The sequence below is a fragment of the Gorilla gorilla genome, chromosome 6, assembly GCF_029281585.2.
Source record: "Gorilla gorilla gorilla isolate KB3781 chromosome 6, NHGRI_mGorGor1-v2.1_pri, whole genome shotgun sequence".
Lineage (NCBI taxonomy): Eukaryota > Metazoa > Chordata > Mammalia > Primates > Hominidae > Gorilla > Gorilla gorilla.
The window spans coordinates 28491059-28500515 of NC_073230.2; the positions used below are offsets into that span (position 1 = coordinate 28491059).

The 9457-nt window shown below is 35.0% G+C and overlaps 1 long non-coding RNA gene across 1 annotated transcript in view; it reads left to right on the plus strand.

Moving 5' to 3' along the window:
• Positions 1–4955, plus strand: part of LOC109027660 (uncharacterized) — a 194476-nt gene extending 189521 nt beyond the window's left edge. The window contains exons 3-6 of the long non-coding RNA XR_002006688.3: positions 2350–2485; positions 3341–3389; positions 3860–3953; positions 4939–4955. This is a non-coding gene — a long non-coding RNA (uncharacterized lncRNA). The remainder of the gene's footprint in view (positions 1–2349; positions 2486–3340; positions 3390–3859; positions 3954–4938) is intronic.
• The last annotated feature ends 4502 nt before the right edge of the window (positions 4956–9457 follow it).

Sequence of the window (9457 nt, forward strand, 5' to 3'; positions counted from 1 at the left end):
CATGAGTAGGTTTTTAATTTTTCAATAAGAAAATGATTTTCTTCATTTACTATGTTAATATGATGAATTACATTGATCTTTGAATGTTATATCAACCTTGCATTCCTGAAATAAACCCAATTCTTTGTGTTTTTATCCTTTTATAATATTGCAAGAATCCTTTTTATCATATTAGTTTAGAATTTTTGTATATATATTTATTAGTGAGATTGGCCTTCAATTTTTATTTTCCAAAATGTCTTTATGGATATAATATATAACTAATAGCCTTGTAGAGTTCAGTAGTGTTATTACTTTTTTAATATTTAGAAAATTTGTGTAATAATTTTTATCGAGCATTGCTTGTTTAAAAAATTTACTGCAAAAACCATCTAGACCTCAGCTTACTTTTGGCTCGTATCTTTTGATATATATTTTTCTACCTTTTTAGTTCCAATTTTTCTGTGTCCTTATATTTAATCTGAGTCTCTTGTACAAAAATATATTGTTAGATTGTTTTTTTAAATCCAGTCTAAACATCTTTACCTATATATATATATATACACACACACACACATATATATATACATACTTAAATATATATATATATACACACATACATATATATATATATAGACTATGGTGCAAAACTATATGTAAATTAATTGACTAATAATAAATGGTTACATAATTTTAAATAAAATGAAATGAAACTACTCCGAGACTTTCATTCTGTAAGGAATCCCAAGCCATGGTGAAGCCAGCTTAAGAAATGCTGGTCAACAGTCCCAGCTGAGCCCAAACATTTCAGCTATCCTTGCCAAGGTACCAGGCATGTGAGTGGGGCCATCTTGTATCCTCCAAACCTGCCCATCTTCTAGCTGAATACTATTGAGTGGCTTTGGTTGATGCCATGTGGAATAGAAGAATAAACAAGCCAAGGCCTGTCTAAATTTCTGACCCACAAAAATTGTGATATATTAAAAAAATGCTGTTGTTTTAAGTTATTAGGTTTGGGCATAATTTTCTATAAAGCAATATATTTAGTTTCATGAAATGTGGACCAGAAGTGGTGACAGTAGCCAGACTTATATTTTTACATACATATATATATATAATTTGAAATTTTTGTGCATGTGTGCAAGTGCATGTGTGTGTGCAATAGGATTTTGAATCTTGTTTATTTCTTCTTGAACAGCATTTTAGGATAGTACTTATAAATATACATAATTATTTATTATGACTATAATTAACTAGGGATGATAATAAAAGTCCATAGGGGTTTTGTGAAAAATAAATTATTACTTAAGTTTTTTAGACTTACAACAATATTTTGAAATATAATTAATACTCAATAAATTAGTAATTACTATTTTCATTACTGAAATTTATTTTTTCCAAGTGTTTGCTGCTTCAAATAATCAGCCATGAATATCACCGTACTATAGTTTTATGTGTTCATGCTGTAGTTTCTGCAATATTCCACAGTTCTGTGGTTGAATGTGCATATTTATAATTTTTATAAATAATGACAAATTTGGCTGGGTGTGGTGGCTCACACCTGTAATACCAGCACTTTGGGAGGCAGAGGCAGAGGCAGGCAGATCACCTGAGGTCAGGAGTTCAAGACCAGCCTGGCTAACATGGTGAAACGCTATTTCCACTAAAAATACAAAAAATTAGCCGGGTGTGGTGGCATGAGCCTATAATCCTAGCTACTCAGGAGGTTGAGGCAAGAGAATCTCTTGAACCTGGGAGGCAGAGGTTGCAGTGAGCCGTGATTGCGCCATTGCACTCCAGCTTGGGCAACAAGAGGGAAACTCCATCTCAAAAAAAAAGAAGACAAATTTACATTTTTCTCCTATAAAGCTCTAAAACTCACCTCTTTCATGAGTCATTCATAGCAAACATTTATTTAACTCTGATTACAGTAACAAACTCACAAATTTCCTTGGGACTTATATGCAATTCTGATTAATTTATGTTTAATAAAACTGATTTGTCATTCTTATTAATAATAGCCTGAAGTACTTATATGTGCCAGGCATCAAAAAAAGGTTAAATCATTTTCCCAATATCATATAATACATAAATGTTGAACAAGAATCAAATGTGGTTTCATTTTAATCCAAAGCCTGTGCTCTCGACTGTGATGCTACGATTCTTCTCAGAGCAAATCTGCATTCTCGTTTAATTCTTGCAAGAAGCAAAGATTAAAGAGTTAATTAATCTGCCCAAAGCCACACGAAAAAAGGCCACTTAATTTATATTCTAAAGTTTAATTGTAAACTTCTTGTCAGATTTCTTTTTCTACTTCTCAAACCGCAGACATGGAAAAAAATCAATTAATGCTGACTCCCTAACCCACAGGCTAATATATCTGACCACACTGGCTCTGCAAGACCATGGCTGAAGACTGCTTAAATGTTGTCCCTGAGTGAATATCTTAACATTTATTGCATCTTTTATTTTCTTAACAAAAATGAAGGCGTTTGTGACTTTGTTGGTAAGTTATTTACAGTGAAAATATACTATATACGACTATAAATAAATCTACCTATTAAATAGAAATGCATGTCACATAACTGCACTGATAGCTGCTGTTTCCTTACATAATTGAGGGTGTGCCTTCCCCTAATCATGACCGAGGCTCCCTTTATAGTCCTTCACGTTCACCTTGGCTGATAGGTTGAAATAAAGCTGCGACCCTTGCATCGAGAGTCTGACCACAGTTTTTCTTTATGGGTTTCTTCATTTTACATCCAGGTTATCATCTCCTGTTGGATGTATTGGTCTTCAATAATCTGCTTAGTCAGAAGTCTGAAGTAACTTAATTTATAACAACAACAAAAATCTTCCACTATCTTTCTCCCTGAATCAATAGGGTTTTCCCATTCTTATGACATAAACCTAGCCACCGTCACCAAATACTATATAACATCTTGAGCTATAGCATTTGCCTCTAAATAGTCTTTTTTAAATCAGATCAGATGGCATTATGCATCTCACGTGGTGCTGAAAAATAACATTCCCTGGCTTTACATAGTGTTGGCTATTGCATTATAAATTCCCACAATATAGGAGAATGGTGACAGAAGTATCAAGTCCCACCCATTCTTTGCTATCTAGAGAATACTTTATGTTTCTTGCTTATTTATAATGGAATTTTTAATCATTGTGTCACTCAAATGTGGCAAGTATTGATTTGGTATCTAAAATACTTCATTATTCTGGAATGCTTTTCCAGTGGATTCTGCTTCAAGAGAATCCACAAAGTTGCTACATTTTATCTTAAGAAGGAATAGAATAGAAATTTAATAGAAGTGTTGATTGACACAGATGTGTTTCTTTTTCTTTACAGTTTTCCATCAAAAATTGGGAATCATGCCCTTTCATACAATACAGTTGTGGTAAGTAGAAGTGAAAGTGTTTGCTCATCATTAAGAATTGCTCCTTGGCCGGGCGCGGTGGCTCACGCCTGTAATCCCAGCACTTTGGGAGGCCGAGGCGGGTGGATCACGAGGTCAGGAGATCGAGACCATTCTGGCTAACACGGTGAAACCCCGTCTCTACTAAAAATACTAAAAATTAGCCGGGCGTGGTGGCGGGCGCCTGTAGTCCCAGCTACTCGGGAGGCTGAGGCAGGAGAATGGCGTGAACCCAGGAGGCGGAGCTTGCAGTGAGCCGAGATCGCGCCACTGCACTCCAGCCTGGGCGACAGAGCAAGACTCCGCCTCAAAAAAAAAAAAAAAAAAAAAAAAAAAAGAATTGCTCCATCACTTTTTAAGAGAAAATGAGTGGTTACATTTACATTAAAGAGCCAAGCTTTTAATTTTTGAATAATGACTCAATTCAAACTTCTTTGATTTGCATATTGGAGACACAATTTGTTGAAGTGAAAGAACACTGGAACAGAAACAAGAATACCTGAGATGGAGACTCACCTCTTACCATCAACCTAGTGTTGACTTTGGGTAAACTACTTAATCTCTTTAGCATCTGCATCCTCACTTGTAAAATGAGAGGTTTAAATTACAGTTTCCTTCCAGCTGTAAGAATCCGTAACATTATTTATTATACAGAAGGAATTTTCATTAAACATCTTAGAATTTATATTTCTATCTTTTAAACATTTTATTATTTTATAACACCAGAAATTAAGAAATGTTATGCCTGATATCCCACTAACAGTGTCCTTTGCTGGATTGGCAAGTACAACATGGCTCTATGCTGTACTAAATATGCTATGTGCTATTGCTAAAGCTATAGCAATTCTACTATGGTGCCTTTTAAAATTCTGCCCTAGACTAATACATTATATCTTCTAATTAAACCTTAACAATGAGCATACAATCGAGAATCATTAAACATTTACTCAACAAATACAAGTTTAGCTATTTATTGAATAAAGTATACCTATGAAGTCAATTTAACCTAGATTTTAGTCAAGTATGAATCTACCTATCTATCATCTCTCTCTCTCTCTGTATCTATCATGTCTGGGTACATATTTATTCAAGTTATTTTTAAATTTTATTTTTAATTATTATGGGTACATAATAGTTGTACATATTTATGGGGTATGTGTGATGTTTTGATACAGGCATACAAAATGTAATGATCAAATCAGGGTGATTGTGGTATCCATCACCTCAAACATTTATAATTTATTTGTGTTAGGAGCATTCCAATTCCACTAGTTCATTTCTCTAAGATGTATGATAAGTTACTGTTAGCTATAGTCACCCTATTGTGCTGTCAAATACTAGATTTTATTCATTCTATCTAATTGTATTTTTGTAGTCATTAACCATCTCCACCTTACGCCCCATATTTTTATATCCATTAATCATTCAAATTTTGTTGTATTGTTTTTCAGTGAAAATTATAGAGGATATTGGTATTTGATTTACCTACAACCTGGGACAAAATTGACCCCACTGTTTTTTTCCTTCCTAGGTCCATCTTTTCTCCTGGGGTAGTAGAAAGATCAAGATCATCAGAGAACCTAGGGTGCAATATCAGCTCTCTAGTACCAAACACGGTTCATTAACCTCTCGGAACCTCAGGTGTCTTGGGGCATAGTTCATGTCTCCTGGCCCATCTCACAGGATTATCAGGAGGATGAATGAGACAAGTGAGTGCATTTTGTAAATTGTAAAGTGCTAAATAAATGCAAGGTAATGCAATATTGTGAAGTCTTCACTCAAGCTATTAGTTCATTAATATACACTCAGCAAATGGCTTTGAGTACCTGGTATGTGGCACAGGCACTGTTTTAAGCATTGGGAATCAGCAGTCAAAAAAGCAGATAAGACTGTCTTGGGGCAGTGGGACAAAGACATTAAAAAGGTAAAAAAAGATTTCAAATCATCATCATTGATAAGAAAATTAAAATAAGATGTTTCGACAGTTGAGGGACAACTATAAATGGTCATCTCTGTGAGGAGTGATTTTCAAGCTAAGACTTGCATGAAAAGATGGTGTGAGTCAAATCACTCAGGGAAGAGCATTCCCTTGGAAGGGAAGAATAAGTACAAGGACCCTAAGGCAGGAACCAGTTTCATGTTTGTAGAACACAAATAATCTCTGTGGCTGATGTATTGAGTAAGGGTAAAGGTAAATTGAGATAAGTTAAATGAAATAGAATTTGCATTCCCCAGAAAACGACAGAATATTCTAGAATTTTGGTATACTGTAGACTAAAGATGTTTTTCACGTGAAATGGTGCAGCTGCTCTGTCTTAAACAGGTTTAGAGTAAATCTTGGGGGCCAACAGCTCTATACAGGTTAATAAAAACTTCAGGACACCTACATGCTATTTCCTGAAGACTTGTTTTGGGGAAGTTGGACTTCAAAGGAGAAATCATAACCAACATGTTTTCATCATTAGGTGAAAGCCAGTTTCCTTTGTGAGAGTACTATAGAACAAGCTTCAAATTTTCTGCCCATCAGGTTTGTCAGACAGTATTTCTGTTCAGGAGGAGGTAAACTACCCAGTGTCTAAAGCTATTCCCATTATGCCTACATGTGCCCATGGCAATTTTTTTTCTTCAGCAATAGGTGTCACTAAGAGGTAGTTGGGGAATACTAAGACCGACTTGCTTCAAAAGGATCTCAAATCATTCAGTCCATCAACCACAAGGGCACCCTATTCCCTCCTTCCCCACCTCCTGCCCAGCCCTGACTTCAGCCTGTTTTCAAGAAAGGCAATACAGCAGCAGCCGTTTTTTGTTTTGTTTCGCTGTCTTTGCCTCAGACTCCCTGCCCTAGCCTAGGAGAAGCAGTGTCCCAAACCCTGCCATAACCAATACACAGGCGCTTTTCACTTAACTTTAAGTCAAATTCTAATGATTCAGCGATGTGAAAACAAGCATCAAAGGGACAGGCAGTGTGGAAGAGCAGCAAAAGCACTGGATTGGCAGTCAAGGAGACAGAGTTCAGCTTTAGATGTGCCTGTTTCTGGAGCCTCAGTTCCCTTGTGTACAATCAGGATGAAAATATTTCCCTGCTGTTCTGACAGGGTTCTAAAGGGAATTAAGTAGCTGTTATCTGCAGAAAGCGCTTTGTGAACCTAGGCTGCTATATAAAAATGGAGTGGGGAGAAATGGAGTAGTTCTGAATTGGTGAGTTTGTTTTCATTGACTGCCAGGTATAGGAAGGGCACTGAAGAAGCAAGACAGGGGCTGAGAATCTGAAAAATATACCCTTTGCCATGAAGACACTAGAATTTATGCTAGGGAGCAGAGATCATGTATTAAGGGGCTACTGTACAGCACAGCTCTGGGAGGCATCGTTTGCACTGTAGTCTACGCATACATTTGAAAGGGTTAAGTAAGAATGTAAGTCCACTCAATTAAAGGATAGGCAGTAAGTGATGGAGGAGCTCAGTGGCTGGAGACTTGAAGAAAGAAGAAAAGAAGGGATGAGACTTCAGCTACTAGGTAGAAAAGGAAACCTTCTGATGGGAACAAGAATAGAGACAAAAGATCTCCAGTAAATTTAAGAACATGAGAATAATTGGGTGTCCTTTCAGTAGGGGTACGAGAAAGTGGTGTGACTTTTTTGTTCTTTTCCAAACTTTTTTTTTTTTTTTTAACATGGGAATAGTTTGGGGACTTTAAAAAATAATATTATGGCACCTGCCTATTCTTTCTCAATTCAAATGAAACTTAGCATCTGTTCTAAAAGCACTAGGAAAAGCCAAGAGGAGAACGAAGTGCCCGACAGCTAAAACCTTTGTGTTCTTATCTTTTTGCAGTATAATTTTTATTGACCCATGATCTGTTAACTTCTTTCCTCATTCAATGTAAAAAGATGATGACATAAATGTCTTTCAGAGACTTTATATATTTTCAAATGCAGAAAAGGCCCTGTGGTTGCTGTCAAGCTAAGGGATTCAATATCCCTGAGAACATCCATTCCAATAACACTGGCCACTCAGAATGTGTTTGTGCCTGTGAGAGCACACACATGTGCATGCATGTAAATTCTGTGTCTAAAATACTACAGTCCGTGAAAACGGTCTTACTCTTCAATAAAATTCAGACATTTAGGGCTTCACAAGGTCCAGTATTTCTTAATATTATAAGACAAAAAAAGTTGAATTAAAGAATTTAGTTCAAGGTTTAATTAAATTTGTAATTTCAAAATTACATTTGCATCTGAGTGTTAACTGTATTTGAGTAAATAAATGAGCAAAAAAGACTTAAGCATTTCTGTGAAATTGGGTCAATCAAGACAAATTTTTACTGTGGTTCATTTTTTGTCCCTCTTTTACTATATAGCCTTTGATTTTTTAAAATGGTCCCATGTTTTATTGTTGACATTTTATTTCAATATCTGATTTGAAAACAGCAGACAGAGCCCCTGTGAATTTTAAAGAGATATCTGCTTTCTTTCATCACAGCTGCTCAGCCTTGGTGGATTGGCTGGGATTTTTTTTTTTTTTTTTTGGATTATTATTGTATTACTTGTGAGAGGAGAAGGAGACAATGCGAACCAATATTCTGATGATAAAGATTTGGCAATCGAGTCATGTCATCATGTCTCTTTTCTCTTTCTCATTGGAGTTTTTGCAAAAGCAGAAACAGTGACTTTTTTCAACACCTGCATCTTTAACAACCAGAGCAGTGTAATTACCTTTCTTGAATATTCTATAGAATTGTCAAACAGCAATTTTCTTTTACAAGGGTGGCTTTTAAATAATGTCGTTTACATACAGAGTTTAACATCTCTTAAAGTAAAAATCTAATTATAAGAAACTAAAATTTACTGCATGTTTATAATTTGATCTTTATAAAATTGCTAATCAGGGCACTTTAACATATATTATGAAGCAGAAAAAGTACATATAGTCAGATTAAACTAAATATTTTGGAGTTTCTTGAATATATGTTAATTTCTATCACTATTAGTGTTATTAACACTATTTGGTATTTTATTGCATTGCTCTTGAATTCAACAATTTGTGGAGAGAGGTGGCTCACAATGACATGTTTTCTCAAGATCATCTGATGTCATCGTTTCCTCTTTGTTAATGAAAAGTATCAATATTTAAAAAGAACTGTCATTGTAGTTTATGTATAGACAATAAATGGCATAGTCAAGCCAGCTGAGATAATTCTTCCAATGGACACATTAGATAATAATGCCAATACTAAATAATATTAGAATTTAGGTAACGTACTGCCATTTGATAAAGTGGCTCATGCCCAGATTGTATACACACTTATCATCTTTGGCATCTGATTTTATAATTTTTGAAGTGCAGATGGGATTGTCAGCCACTGGAAGGAGTGATACTTCAATATTTTACTACAAGGTGAATGTTAAAGTGAAAATTTTAACATATCCCCACATTATTTCATTCTGGTACAAGCTCTAAATTAATGTTATGAAATGTTATGAGCATACCTATAAACCTATCGCTTACAAAAAATTAAAGAGTATCTTTTATAATCTTCAAATTGTCACTCCGGCAATTCCTCTATTGCCCCACACTATTCTCAGAATGTCGACTCGGCTACATTTTCCTTCTGTGCTTCTGTTCAGAATTTCTGTTCTCTATGCCAATTTATGCCCAAGGAGTCTGTAAATCTTTTGTATCTTTTTCTAAGCATGTTCTCCATGGAAAAGATAATCAGCCTGAAGTCTAATGTACAACCTTCTTAGGCGCTTTCTCAAAAGCACACTCTATCATTCTTTTAAAAAAATTACAAATTAAAAAAAGAATTTTAATGGAGTCTTACATGGCATTGTTTTGAATTTCCATCAACTGTCTAGATAACCAGTATTTCTTGATATAGCTCCATTGTATAGACATATTACTGTCATGAAAAATAATTTTTAGACTGTTTATGTCTTGGTCATATACAATATGATTTTTGTGCCTGAAATCTTAAGTATGCCAGTAGGAAGAATCACCAAGTCTGAAATGCTAGAAATGTATTCTTTATGCTATGATACTCAGTTTAAA